The sequence below is a fragment of the Hippoglossus hippoglossus genome, chromosome 24, assembly GCF_009819705.1.
Source record: "Hippoglossus hippoglossus isolate fHipHip1 chromosome 24, fHipHip1.pri, whole genome shotgun sequence".
Lineage (NCBI taxonomy): Eukaryota > Metazoa > Chordata > Actinopteri > Pleuronectiformes > Pleuronectidae > Hippoglossus > Hippoglossus hippoglossus.
In genome coordinates, this window is record NC_047174.1 from 10,833,590 (window position 1) to 10,846,412 (window position 12,823).

At 39.7% G+C, this 12,823-nt stretch overlaps 1 long non-coding RNA gene across 1 annotated transcript; it reads right to left on the bottom strand.

Annotated features, from left to right (window-relative positions):
- Nucleotides 1-6,936: 6,936 nt before the first annotated feature.
- LOC117758553 lies at nucleotides 6,937-12,052 on the bottom strand. The gene is made up of 3 exons (XR_004613307.1): nucleotides 11,999-12,052; nucleotides 11,835-11,885; nucleotides 6,937-7,529 (listed from the first exon to the last, which is right to left on the bottom strand). It is a non-coding gene; the product is annotated as an uncharacterized LOC117758553 (long non-coding RNA).
- Between the last annotated feature and the right edge of the window lie 771 nt (nucleotides 12,053-12,823).

The following is a 12,823-nucleotide window of genomic DNA, read 5'->3' on the forward strand; positions in this document are numbered from 1 at the left end:
GCACGGCACTGCTATGAGCTAACTGCTAACATGAAAATGCTCACAGTGACAATGATGAGCATGTAAACGGTTTACCATGTTCACCCACATATTTGTATGTTAGCATAGCAACCAGCAAAACGTATCTGTAGGTATTTTGGGAAAATATTCCTGTATGGGTCAATATGCAGGTTCACTGGAAATACTCCACGATTATGTGTAATCTTTCTGATGCTTTCCATATCTGCAGCAAATGTAAATATTCCGTCAGTATACACAAGGTTGAAACACACAAACACAAACACACACACCTGAGCTACGATCCAATACACACGGCCGAGTGCTCACATGTTTATGGATGACTAGGACCATGTCTCAGATAAGTACTGTGGACTGTGGCTTTGGAGTAACATGCTGCAAAGACTTCCATTTAAAGAGTGATGTGATTGTGTTTCACTCCATTTGATCGAGGCTCATCTTGTGACACGCAGAGAGACTTCAACCGCAGCGAATCCGTCTTACAACCACTGAAAGAAATGAATCACTGAATCACTCTCTAATATAATTAATCATAGTGGCGGACAAGAAGAACAGGCTTTTCTTTTGTTTCACATTTTAAAAGTTGTTTCAGTGCCACCTTCTTATACTAAAGTCAACTTTATAAAGTGGCAATAAGGTCTTATTAATTGTAGATAATTATGCATTCTGTAATGCATATTTAATTAATTACATTAATTTGCGTGGTGTTTTTGTCCAAAGAGGCGTGAATTTACCCGCGACACTTATACATCAGGAGCCATTTGGAGTTAATTGACTTGGCAAAGGACACTTTGACATGGGGAAGCTGCTCATACTTCATGGACCAGTAAAATAAGAATTTACGGCTCAGTCATAAGCTGCTAACAAAGCAACCATTTGGGTTGCCAGTTTGTGAGTTTAAAACCTGCAATTGACTTAGAACCACCTCTACCATGACACTTGCTTCATTGTTTTTTCTTAAACTAATGATCACCTGGCAACCAAAAACCTTTATTGACCTCTAAAGCTTTTGTATATGTGTACTTTTAATATCAATAAAGTTATATCTTAAATATGCCAGATATTAACTGTTGACATCCTCAACCATTTAACAAACAGTTGCCCATTAGACAACATGTCAACTCACCAAGAGTGAAGCCACCTTGATCGCCACCGAGTGGTTGGCTGCAGTATAGGTCAGAAATCCCACCTCCTCCATGTTAGTGGATGGAACATGGACCAAACAAAAAAAGTCAAATAAATGTTATTCAGACTGATGTTTTTTCAAGTGTTTATTTTTCAGGTTAGTTTTTTCCTAAGTAGTTATTTGATGCTATAAAAACATGGTGAAACCGTCTGATTGACAGCTGAGACTGACTCGTGATCGGTCAAGCGCATTAAGCGACTGGACCTCGCTACCGTGGCTCCATCTCCTGATCACTACTGTGCAGACTCTGGTTCCAAAATAAGTCAAAACTGCAAGATGGCGGTAACCATATCTGATATCTTGGCTTTATTTTTGAACAACGAGTCTGTGAAGACGTGTCGTCCATCTTATTATACCGTCTATGATTTACACATCCCATAGACACCTTATGAACAAAAACTAAGTTTTCGGCTGGTTTCTGGCCTTTATGATTCACACCAAACCGATTTTTCTCCATTGAGCAGGACATTTTGCTTTCCTGTCAACCTGCTGTTATGTGAGCGTGTTCTCAGTGGTGTAATGGTGTGGCGGTGGCGGCGGGGGCGGGGGCACTTCAGGGTTACAGCCTCATTTCCCACTCGGAGCGTTCATGCTAAATGGATGCTCTCAAGATGCTGTGTATGAAAGCACCACATGAATGACAGATGTGGCATTAAGCTGGAGCACACACAGAGCCCCTGCTCACATCCTCTTATCTCTCTGTTTTTAGTCTACTTCAACAATCTGGGCTCATTCAAGGGGGTGTTTGTTGTTTACGCTCCTCAGTTATGATGACGTAAAAACACATGTACTTACTGCTCTGTAAAGACTTTAAGGCAGAACCACAAGATGTACGTTTCATACACTGTTCTTAAACCTGGAAACCAAAGTTAATGATTTTTATCTGACCAACATGTTTTTATCCTACCACCAATATTTGTATATTGCACAAATATTGTGACCTTCAACATGTAAATCTCAGATTAGTTGGACGGATTTTGATATGAGCCCAAGGGCTGGTCATTACACCTATATCAATAATTATTGCAATATAGTTTTCATTCATAGCAATATAATAAATGTCCAATATATATAGATGTATTGCTAATGCATTGTTTAAGCACAGTGAGGGGGTATAACACGATTTATAAAATGGTAAAGTGTTGGTCATTCTCTGCTCATAAAGAAAAAGTTTAAAGTTACAACCTTCACTCCGGAGCAAGAATCTTCAAACTTCACAGAAAATATAATTGATATTGACTGATATAATATCAAAAATCGTGATATTATTGTATGTTGTGTTCTTACGGTGTCGACTGAGGAGAGCAGGCCAGACAGAAGGGAAAAAAGCAGCTGACACTTTGAACTATGAATTCTTGAGAAATACTGAAGAGCCGCTTGAAGGACACAGTTTTGAAGTTCACATCATATGGTCCAAGTAAATATAAACTGACATCAAGGGGACTACTTCTGAAAGCACTACAGAAGAATAAAAAACAACCTTAAAGTCCATAGCTAAGCTGGTGGCCCTGCAAGGCCGCAGTGCTAGTTTCCCACACACTAGAGGTGCATTGACGAGGGCCACTATTGGAGGACGATGGTAATACTATAGACTGCATATAAAGATGGACGACATGACAGCTCCTCAAAAGTAAAGCTTAAGTGTCTTGATCGCCCCCTGATAGCTGGCTGCAGTGTAGATCATACACCCAGCTTCCTCCATGTTGGTGGATGGATCAAGTATAGTCTTCTCAATTATGGTTCTGTTATTCTAGGTAGTTCTGATTTGGTTTTATTGGGTATTTGATGATATAAATGCGGGGTGAAAAGTCATGATTGACAACTGAGACTGACTTGTGATTTGTCAAGCAAGTGTATGGGCGGGACCTCACAGCCATCCCCCGATCGCTACCGCACAGACTTCAAATGAGGAAAGTTATGTTGGTACATGATGTTTTGAAAACTTGTCCCATGAGCCGTTTTATCACATTGACCCTCCGCCCCTCTAAAGTCTCTGCACGGCCCTGCTGCACACTCAATCTGAAGCTGCAGTACAGCCGGCAGCTTGTTCCCTGTTTCATTAATGTATGGAAATATCATTAAAAGTATAACACAGTCTTTTTTATTTGTGACCATACATGCAAATAAGATATGAGGACATGTTGACAGGAGCAGGCAGTGTCATTTAAACACAGCTGGCCTGAGACAGAGACAATCTGAGTGTGGTGTCTAACTTTGCTTTAATTTAAATTAACGTAGCAGGATCTAAATGCACGGTCGCTCCCAAAGGAAAATCCATCACATTTAACGTATTCTGTATTCACTGGATGTCATGTTGCACATTTTTTGCACAGTTGGCAATTACTCCTTTTTGAGCAAGGTGCATTTTGACACGGGCAATAACCTTGGTACAATTACCATAGTCCTAAATAAAAGAAAAACGCAGATGTACAGTGTGTGTGAAAGCTTAGATTGTGGGTTTTTCTCTCATAAACATGCCACACACACACACGCACGCACGCGCACGCACGCGCACGCACGCACACACGCACACACACACACACACACACACACACAGTTCCAACAAGGGCAGTACACACACAAAGTCAGCTCGTCGGTGAAAACTGCTTATTCCAGCTGATGGAGTGTATAATTCCAACATTGGAATAATAATGACCGCATTGTAATTCAGATGGATAGAATAGAAATTAGATTCCGGGGCCTTTTTTGCATATTGTCATTATTGAGTTCTGCACCGTTCTCCTGAAAGTAAAATGAATAGAGAGACGGGATGAGTTTACATGTCTAACTTGCTGAGGGGACCCACAAGTCTCACCCAGCAGCAAACTTGAGGGACCGGAGTGAATCTAAAGTGCATCTTAATTATGTCCCAGAATAAAACAGTATCGCACACCCACAGAGAGCCACCCTGTTGGTATATGCAACCGGAAAGTAAATGGCTGCAATCACATTAAAACACCCTGGCAATTACGGTGAGAACAAACAACATTTCTATACAGCATTTTTTCTCATAATGCCTCTTCACCGGGTGGAGTGGCCTAATTGTGCTCCGTTTGCCGCAGAAATGATCTGTGTCAGTCTCGCTCGGCTTCAAACAGGCACCCAAACACTAATCAAAGCGTTAAATGTCCCCTTCACCCAGGGCTGTCGAGTGCCTGTGAATGAATACGGAGGAAGAACGAGATGTTCCTGCTTTCCCTTTCCCTTCTGCAGTCTTTCGCCCGAGGCGGGTGGGATCGCCCTGTGTGAGGGGTTAGCTAAAGTAGAATTTCTCAGAGCGGATCAATAAAGTATTGTGTTATGATTATTATTACCTAAGGGAGTCTGCTGCCTTTTTTTTCTCCACATGATTTTCTTATCTTGCTCTTAAGGAAATTTGGAACTAGGGAAGTTCGATATAAGTATGCTGAACAAAGCTGAAGAATATACGAGACCCAGTAGACGAGCACAATTGTAGATGAATGTCTATTGTTCAGGTTGATTAAGGTAAAAAAAAAAAGGGAAATAAATGTCTGTTTAGCTTCTAAATCTTTAAGACACATAAGTAAAACTGGACAGCAGCAAATATCACACTTAAAATCCAAGTGCTTTGAAAAGTTTTTTTACTCGTGACCCAGGAGATAAATGACATAACAAAAAGCCACATAAAGGAAAAAGAATATCTGTGGGTAAAAAAAAAAGAAGTTATCTTTAGTTACGTCTGTGTGATATTAAAAGGGGTTTTAGTTTCTCAAGAAAAAATGAGATTGGTTTAAAATTTTGAATCCAGAGAGAGTGGAGCCTTTTTCCTTTTTTCCCCCTTTTACTCAAACTATGATGACTTTTTTCCAAACTAAATTATGAATTTATTCTCAAAAATCTGATATATTTTCTTCAACACATCTCTAATACTCAAATTTCGGTTGAAACATCCTCTAGCGTCAGTTGGAACTATGACAGGAGCACATGAGGAAATCAAGGAACAAAGTTGTAGACCAGCAATCACGAACAAAACACGTTTCAGTGTGTCACTGGGATGTACACGGACCAATAATAGGCAAGATATTTATATTTAATGTGTCTGACTCTTTGTTTAGGATTAGCTGGATATCAAATTTACAAACTGTCAATCCTTCCAATTCGGCGCCGTTCATCCCTCATGTAATAAGCTTGACGAAGGTGTTAATTAAAAAGGCTCAGAGGTCAATTTACCAGCAGAATAAACACAATTGTAACAGGAGCTTTCAAAAGGCGTCTCACAGGCTGAGATATGGTCGGGTCACAGGTGTATTGGCAGATGAATAAAGGGGAGGATTGCTCCCAGTTTTTCTCGTCAGTGTGAGCTACAGGCAAAGATAAAATTAAACACTGTTCACATTGAGTAATTCTAACGACCAAAAGAAAATTGGTTGCTAACACTTGCGACTGTTGTAAGAAGTAAATTAGTTTTAAGTGAACTTTAGGGAGAAATTTGTTCATCATCAAACTTGGCCAAATCACCTCTCACTTAAATCCTACTGATGGTGGCAGGTCCTATTAGGGGCTGTTCAGGATGGACCTTTATTTATCTTCCTTCGTGGAAATTCACAGCGGCACAAGAAAGTAGCAGTAAAAGGGGAAAATATAGTAAGAGTAAAAGTATGAATAAAAATAGAAATATTATATTATATAATAATAATTAGGTATCTGCAAATGCTTGAAAATAAATGAAAATCTTCTGATAAGAGATTAAAACAGGTGAAAATAAAATATAGCAATTATTCTATACTCCTTAAATGTTGGTTTTCATATTTACCCTCCACATCCCACTGTGCTTTTTTTTGTCTTGCCTCTTGTTTTCATCACAGTTTAGCTGGTTCACTGGTGCATATAGAAGGAGAAAATAGAATTAATGAACGTCTCGGTAAAAAAAATTGATTTTGGCGTTCGGCTCCTTCTTTTCCTTGCTCCCGCTTTCACTGCAGTCGTGACAGTTTAATCAGTCCTTTGCTCAATGATTTAATAAACCTCTAAGAAGGTATTTCCCCCTCACTAACTGCTTCACTTGATAGCCCTCTGTCCTGATCGTAATAAAATAAGTTCTGCTTAATGGGGAAATAGGTTAAAATAACTTGAAGAAAAAATAAATTTGAGAAAGTGATTAATGGTCCCAATCTAATGAAATCCTTACGGAACCATTTGTGTCCCCTGTGTGGTTCCCAGCCCATTCACAGGCATTCACAGGGGAAACCACTATACTTAACACAATACTTTAACTTGATCCAGGTCATCTGTAAAGATAAAACAATCTCAACTGGGTCAAAGAGCTTAATAGTGGCCGCCCACTTCTAGAACATCTCTGGTTCCAGAAGTAAATTTCCTCATTTATTTTTACCATTGACGTTTCGATAGTTGTTTTAAAAAGAGTTTTAAACCTGGAACCAGGTCAACTAACCACCAGATGAATCATGAGCAAAAACAATATTGGAAAATCAGAAAACAAAAAGCTCAATGTAAAAGACTGTGTACATAATTATTTGAAGAGTGAAGAAACTACATATCCCATAAACCAGTGTGAATGATCTGTTTCCAAAGAATTTCAATTTTTTCCCCCTAATCTCTAAAACATCATGGTTGCTCTGTGGTAAATGTCATAAGTGTGATATCGTGATAAACTTTTCCATAGTAGCAGCAAACTCTACAAATCAGGGATGTAGCTATTACATATGAGGATTGTGGGTAGTGTGGTATGTCTCGTGGACTTCGCAAATAAAACATGCATCACACAGACTTATGGCTTCTACAGGAGCATATAAAATCATTTCACAATCTCATAGCTTGTGGTAAGTGCACCTTGGATGGTTAAAACATTATGGGTCATAATCTAAATCTCTATTCAGAAAATGAATGGGATTTTTACTTCCGGAACCACACTGTTGAGCTGTATTGTATTGTGGATTACGTAAGTAAAGTTTTTGAGAGATAAAAAGGTCGAACATAATCACTCGTTGCACGTTTATCCTCAAATGTGACAGAGCTGCAGTTTAATCAAACGTGTAATCACAGTCAGACATGATGTTTGTCAGGGGGATGAACACACTTTGAACCCACTCTTGCTTTTATAGCACATGTACAAATCCAAACTCTTACTGGTCTATTGCAAAAATGTCCGATAGTCACAGATGGATGAGGAACATTGATGCCAAAATGTGACAATACCTCCCCATGAATGCAGCAGGCGGAAACCCACTGGTCTAAGCTGTGCTCAGCCGTATTGCCCTCTCTCATCTTCTGTCCCCTCTTCCCTTTTTGACTTTGATCTTACATGTTGTGACTCTGCGATCCCGCTCCGCTGCAGCACTTACACCTGTAGACAAAGAGGGACGAGGGAGAAAGTGTCGGGCTTTTAGTGAAAAATTGTAGAGAGACAAACACACACACACACACACACACACACACACACACACACATACAAGGGCACATATATCTGACATCTGCACAGCAGCTGTTCGCCATCAAATGTGACATCAAAGGCCGCTTGTTACTTGGACTGCATTAGCTTCCTGATGTTTCGGCTTTGATAAGGCGCAGCATCACTTCAGCGGCTGACACATCCTCCTGCACCAGTGTCTGTGCGTCTATACACCACACACACACACACACACACACACACACACACACACACACACACACACACACACACAAACACAAACACACACACACACTTAGTCCTTCATGTCCCAACAATGCGAGCATCTTTCTGGCTGTCTGCATAATCAAATGAAGACAGATGACACGCCAGAACTCCGGCAAACATCATCTCTCACCGAAAAAAAAACGTGATACGGCCTTAAAAAACTTAAGGCCGTATCACTGCGCTGTAACATCGCAGGCTATTACAATTTGTCCTGATTTTCCATAAGAGAGAAGGTGAGCTTAGGCACGCTTATCAATACTGTCACTAGAGCGGCAGACATTTTATTTTTCTCCTCACTCAAGGAGCTTAAAGGTGTTTGAGCGAGATAAGTGGAGCCGTCTCTTCATGTTCGGCACATTAGCAATCTGCAGCCGTTCTCCACTAGTCGCCATTATCTAAATTAATTTGAGTGTTTATATATTTTATATGAAATTAGCAAGTGATACCACTTTTCATTATGCTGAATGGCAGCGAGCGCCCATTAGATTCTGGAAAGTCTTTCATAATGTATATGCACATGGATAATATATAGATGCAAAGAGGCTGTTTATGTGCATCTGTGATGATGGATTTTTCTCAGTTATTTCATGTTTTAAGTGTCTGGGGAGAGGGAGATGCTCTGGTGATTCTAAAGAAGTGTTGATCTCTGAGGAAGGAAACATTTCTTCTAGATCGTCATTTCTTAATCAAAGAGGTAAAAAGTCTCAATTCCTGCAGAGGCCGAATCAATTTATCTGCATAAGTTCGTCAACTTGACACATGTCAAATATCTTCAGATATTTCCCTGATTGAAATCACTTTTAATGTCCTTAATTTTGCTAAGTGTGCTATCACCCTAATGGACGCACACTCCTGGTCTCCACCATGTATTTTCATACACATTTACCACAGTCATGGGCATTAATTTATGTGATGTAATCAATATGAAAGCCAATTGACTTATTCTTGAGATTTAAGGGCTCCGATAAAAGTTTTATTGAAACTATACTGAGTTCAGTTTTTAGTCAGAACACGTCTATTCTGACCAGATACTCTCAAGGCTAAAAACAAGTTGGATGTGAGTTAAGCTTTCATACAGCGTAGTCACCTAAACAGTGATGGAGTCTCTGTTTGAGAAACTGGTCAGAGCAGAGCTGGTTGTTTTCACATTTCCAGACTTTAGGCTAACAGAGGCCTCGTCCACACTACTGCTGATGTTTTGCAAAACTAAAATGATAATGTAAATAAAGGATGAGCCACTATTGTTTGGGTTTTGAGGTTACAATTGCCAAAGGTGAATAAGCTCACTGAGCAAACTCACAATGTTCTTCTCTGGTATTTGATAGATTGTCGATGTAGTCTTTATTGCCATCTACTGGCCCATCATGCTGTAGTCCTTTTTGTGTTCTCATCAGGATGGAGATATTTTGTAAAAAGAACATGATTATTTTTTAACTGAGGGAAAATATCAGTTCAAAAACATCCACAGTAGTGTTGACAAGTCTTTAAACCAACTTTTTCAACTTAAAATAGCAGCTTCAAAATTATTTAGAAGGTTCACTGACTTAGAATAGGGGCCATGCTTTCATTTTTATTCCGCCTCCTCACCCTGAAGGTCTGTTCTTGCTCTATGTAACTTGATAAGTGGGTACGATGTACTGTGAGCAGTGTGGAACTGACTGATAGTCACAGCTTAAATTGTCAGAATCAGGTCCAGCAAGTTCAAGAGTGATGCTGAACTTAAAAATACTTAGAAGCCATTAAAACCAGCGTTTATCTACAATATTCAGAGAGGAAACCTTTGAAATATCAAGAATCCTCAACAGTTTGGTGTATTTGTAACAGCGGCAGTTCTTCTGCTTAAGGAAGCCGGGGATCTTCAGTAGTATCCACTGTTCAGCTGTGTAAGACTAAGCAGTCAGAGCCCAAGAGAATTAATCACCACTTGTGGCTGCAGAGGGCGCTGTTGCTCAGTAAACGTTACATAGTGTTGCTTTAAGTTCATCAGCTGCTGGGCAACACAAAAGCTAATAAGTCTGATTATATTCATGGTTAAATGGGAGGAAAAACACTATAGTTTAGTAACTAGTCTCAGAGACAAGGATTTGTTTATTTTACTAACCTCCCTTCTTCCCCGCTGCCGATTAATCAGTTTGAATTAGATTGTGGTGTTTGCAACTTAGTCCCTTTCCGACCTGATTGCCTTGATTTTCTTCTCTTTTCTTTAAGTCTTTGTTTATATTGATCTGTGCTCTCCGGCTAATCACAAACACCACCATTCACTGAGCCATGTGTATGAAGAGTAACCATCATACACACACAAAGCTCATGTGTGAGCACATCAAAATGCCAGTGCCCGCTGGGATTTCGCTGGCGAGCGCTCTGTGTGAAGTTATGCATGGTAATTACATGGCTCGCTGTGCCCTTTACCGCGTGTTCGCTTTTACATTTCTATTTCAATATTGACACGAGCATAGAGGCCGCAGTCGGAATGGGTTTGCTCCGAGGCTGCCAAACCGGGATTAGCAGGATGTCTTCGCTCTAATATGTGAGCCGTCCATTAGCTGTCACATTCAGGCTGTTTACTCTGTGACAGAGCTGCCACCGGTGCATGTGTGGGTTGAGGTAATAACGGAAGCATGAACATTAATAATGTGGAGTAGCTCAAAAGTTTTTATTCCTCTATTTTGTCCTGTGTATTTGCCTGTAAAATGTTCACCTTTCTATAGTTTCAAATGTACACAATATTTACATTTATTGTAAAAAATATATATATAAAGTCATAAAATTTAAATGTTTCTCATTCTTTGGTACATCGAAATCATCAGAAAGTTCCAAACCATAGTTTTACCGTTTTATTTATTTATTTTTTTTCATAAAAGTAGTCAATATTTCAATAGGCCCTTGTTGGTTTCTGTACTGATGAGGCAGAACAAAATATTCACCAACACACAGCGGACTGTGGAGGTGTGTGTGTGTGTGTGTGTGTGTGTGTGTGTGTGTGTGTGTGTGTGTGTGTGTGTGTGTGTGCGTGCTTCTCCTGCGACATCAAGCACCGGAACAGCAGAAAGACAGACAAAGGCGAAAATGATGAATGCACCACAGAAGTGGAGGTCTAATTTCCCCCAGTATGCAGTTTGTTTGCCTAATTAATTTGCTTTGGTTCAGGCACTTTGCCCAAATGCAGTTAGATAAAAAACACCCCCCCACACACAGAGAGGGAGAGAGAGAACGAGAGAGAGACTACTATCTTGCTTTCTTGTCTGTATTTGAATATTCGGCCATGTGTGTCTGTGTTTATACTCTGGAGAGTTGACTGGGTTTTTTCCCTCCGGTCCAATAATTCACTGACAATTAAACACAGAGATTCATTGATAAATCATTTTGCCGGCTTTGGTCCAGACTTAAAATAAACAGGCGCCACCACAGTGAGTAGCTCTGTCAGGATTTATGCTGTTTGATTCTTTGTGAGAAAGGGCAGATTGATTGAAACAGGTTCGGGATATTTGTAAATAAATTTAGAGGAAAATTAAAAGCCAGGCTGAACTGAATTAAAATCAAATGATGCCGTAAAACAAAACCTAAACTTGCCCAATTGCTTTTCTGAAAGGACACAGCATGAGTCACTTTCCAAAGTTTCATTTAATTAGGCAGTAAAATTAGGAATTTTCTTCATGTGCAACACAAAGGTCGTTTTTCAATTTTCAACATCATTGATTGTGGCCATTATGGGTATGAATGAGTATTGAATACTAGACTGAATCAGAGTTAAACACCATCCACAGTATATTTATATGGATGTGGCTGTTACAGGAGAACCACAAAGTTTGAACCAAATAAAATCAGTTACAGAACGTGAGAGTAGCAAAATCCAATCTAATAATGAAACCAAAAATAAAAAATAAAAAGTGAGCCGAACCCTGCAGGCAGCAGAGGTTGGGAATTGAGTGCAGTGGTTTCCAGTAGCTGAATAAATCATTTAACAGCAGCACTCACCAAAATGAGCAGAATCTCAAGTCCACGCCGAGTGTTGTCAGCACCACACACCTGAGTGTAGAAAACCTGTTTATTTAATGGAAGAGGGAATCTTCTCAATTAACACTCTCACAAACACAAGTGCCATCAGCTGTAATATGTAATGGATATGATAAGGGCTTCACCATATTAGGTTGAAGATAATAAGTCGGCCCTGGGGTCCTCTGCTCTGTTGGCAGCTGATGTGACACCAGTGCAGGAGAAGAAGAAAAACAAACATCCTTTAGTTAAATCTTTGTTTTAAATGAGAGAAACCTTGTCAGTGTAACATTGTAAAAAACACTGCTTTATTTTTAATGTCATGAAAAACCTATCTGCTACTACCGTATATTGTAAATAAAGATGGACGACATAACTGCGCCCCAAAAGCGTCTTGATCGCCACCTGGTGGCTGGCTGCAGTATAGGTCATAAACCCCTTCCATGTTCGTGGATGGGACATCGACCAAACCAACAAGTCAAAGTCCACGTTAAATACATTTATCTCAGATTAGGTTTTGATTATTTAAAGCAGATCTTATATCAAACTAACAAGTTATTTGATGCAATGAAAACATAGTGAAACATCATGATTGACAACAGAGACTGTGGCTCCACATGAAGTCGTCTTATCTGGGATATGTTGGCTTCATTTCTGGACAGTGGGAGGAAGTGGAGACGCGACAACCATCTTTATAAACAGAGTATTGTTATTGCCTATGTTGAATTCTATCAGTTTTGTTTATTCTAACACAGACTCTCATCTTTTACCTCTGAATGGAATGTAGGACAGCTTGTGGAGATTTATTTTTAAATGTCACTCTCACACCATGTTTACCGCATTTATGAGGCTCACTTATCATCAGATGGGTTTTTAATCTTAAGTACAGTTAAAGTTTGGGCCAACTCAACATGGCTCCACATGGGAAGGAATTTGCATGAAGCCCAGATTGTGAGATTTCATAAAGATGG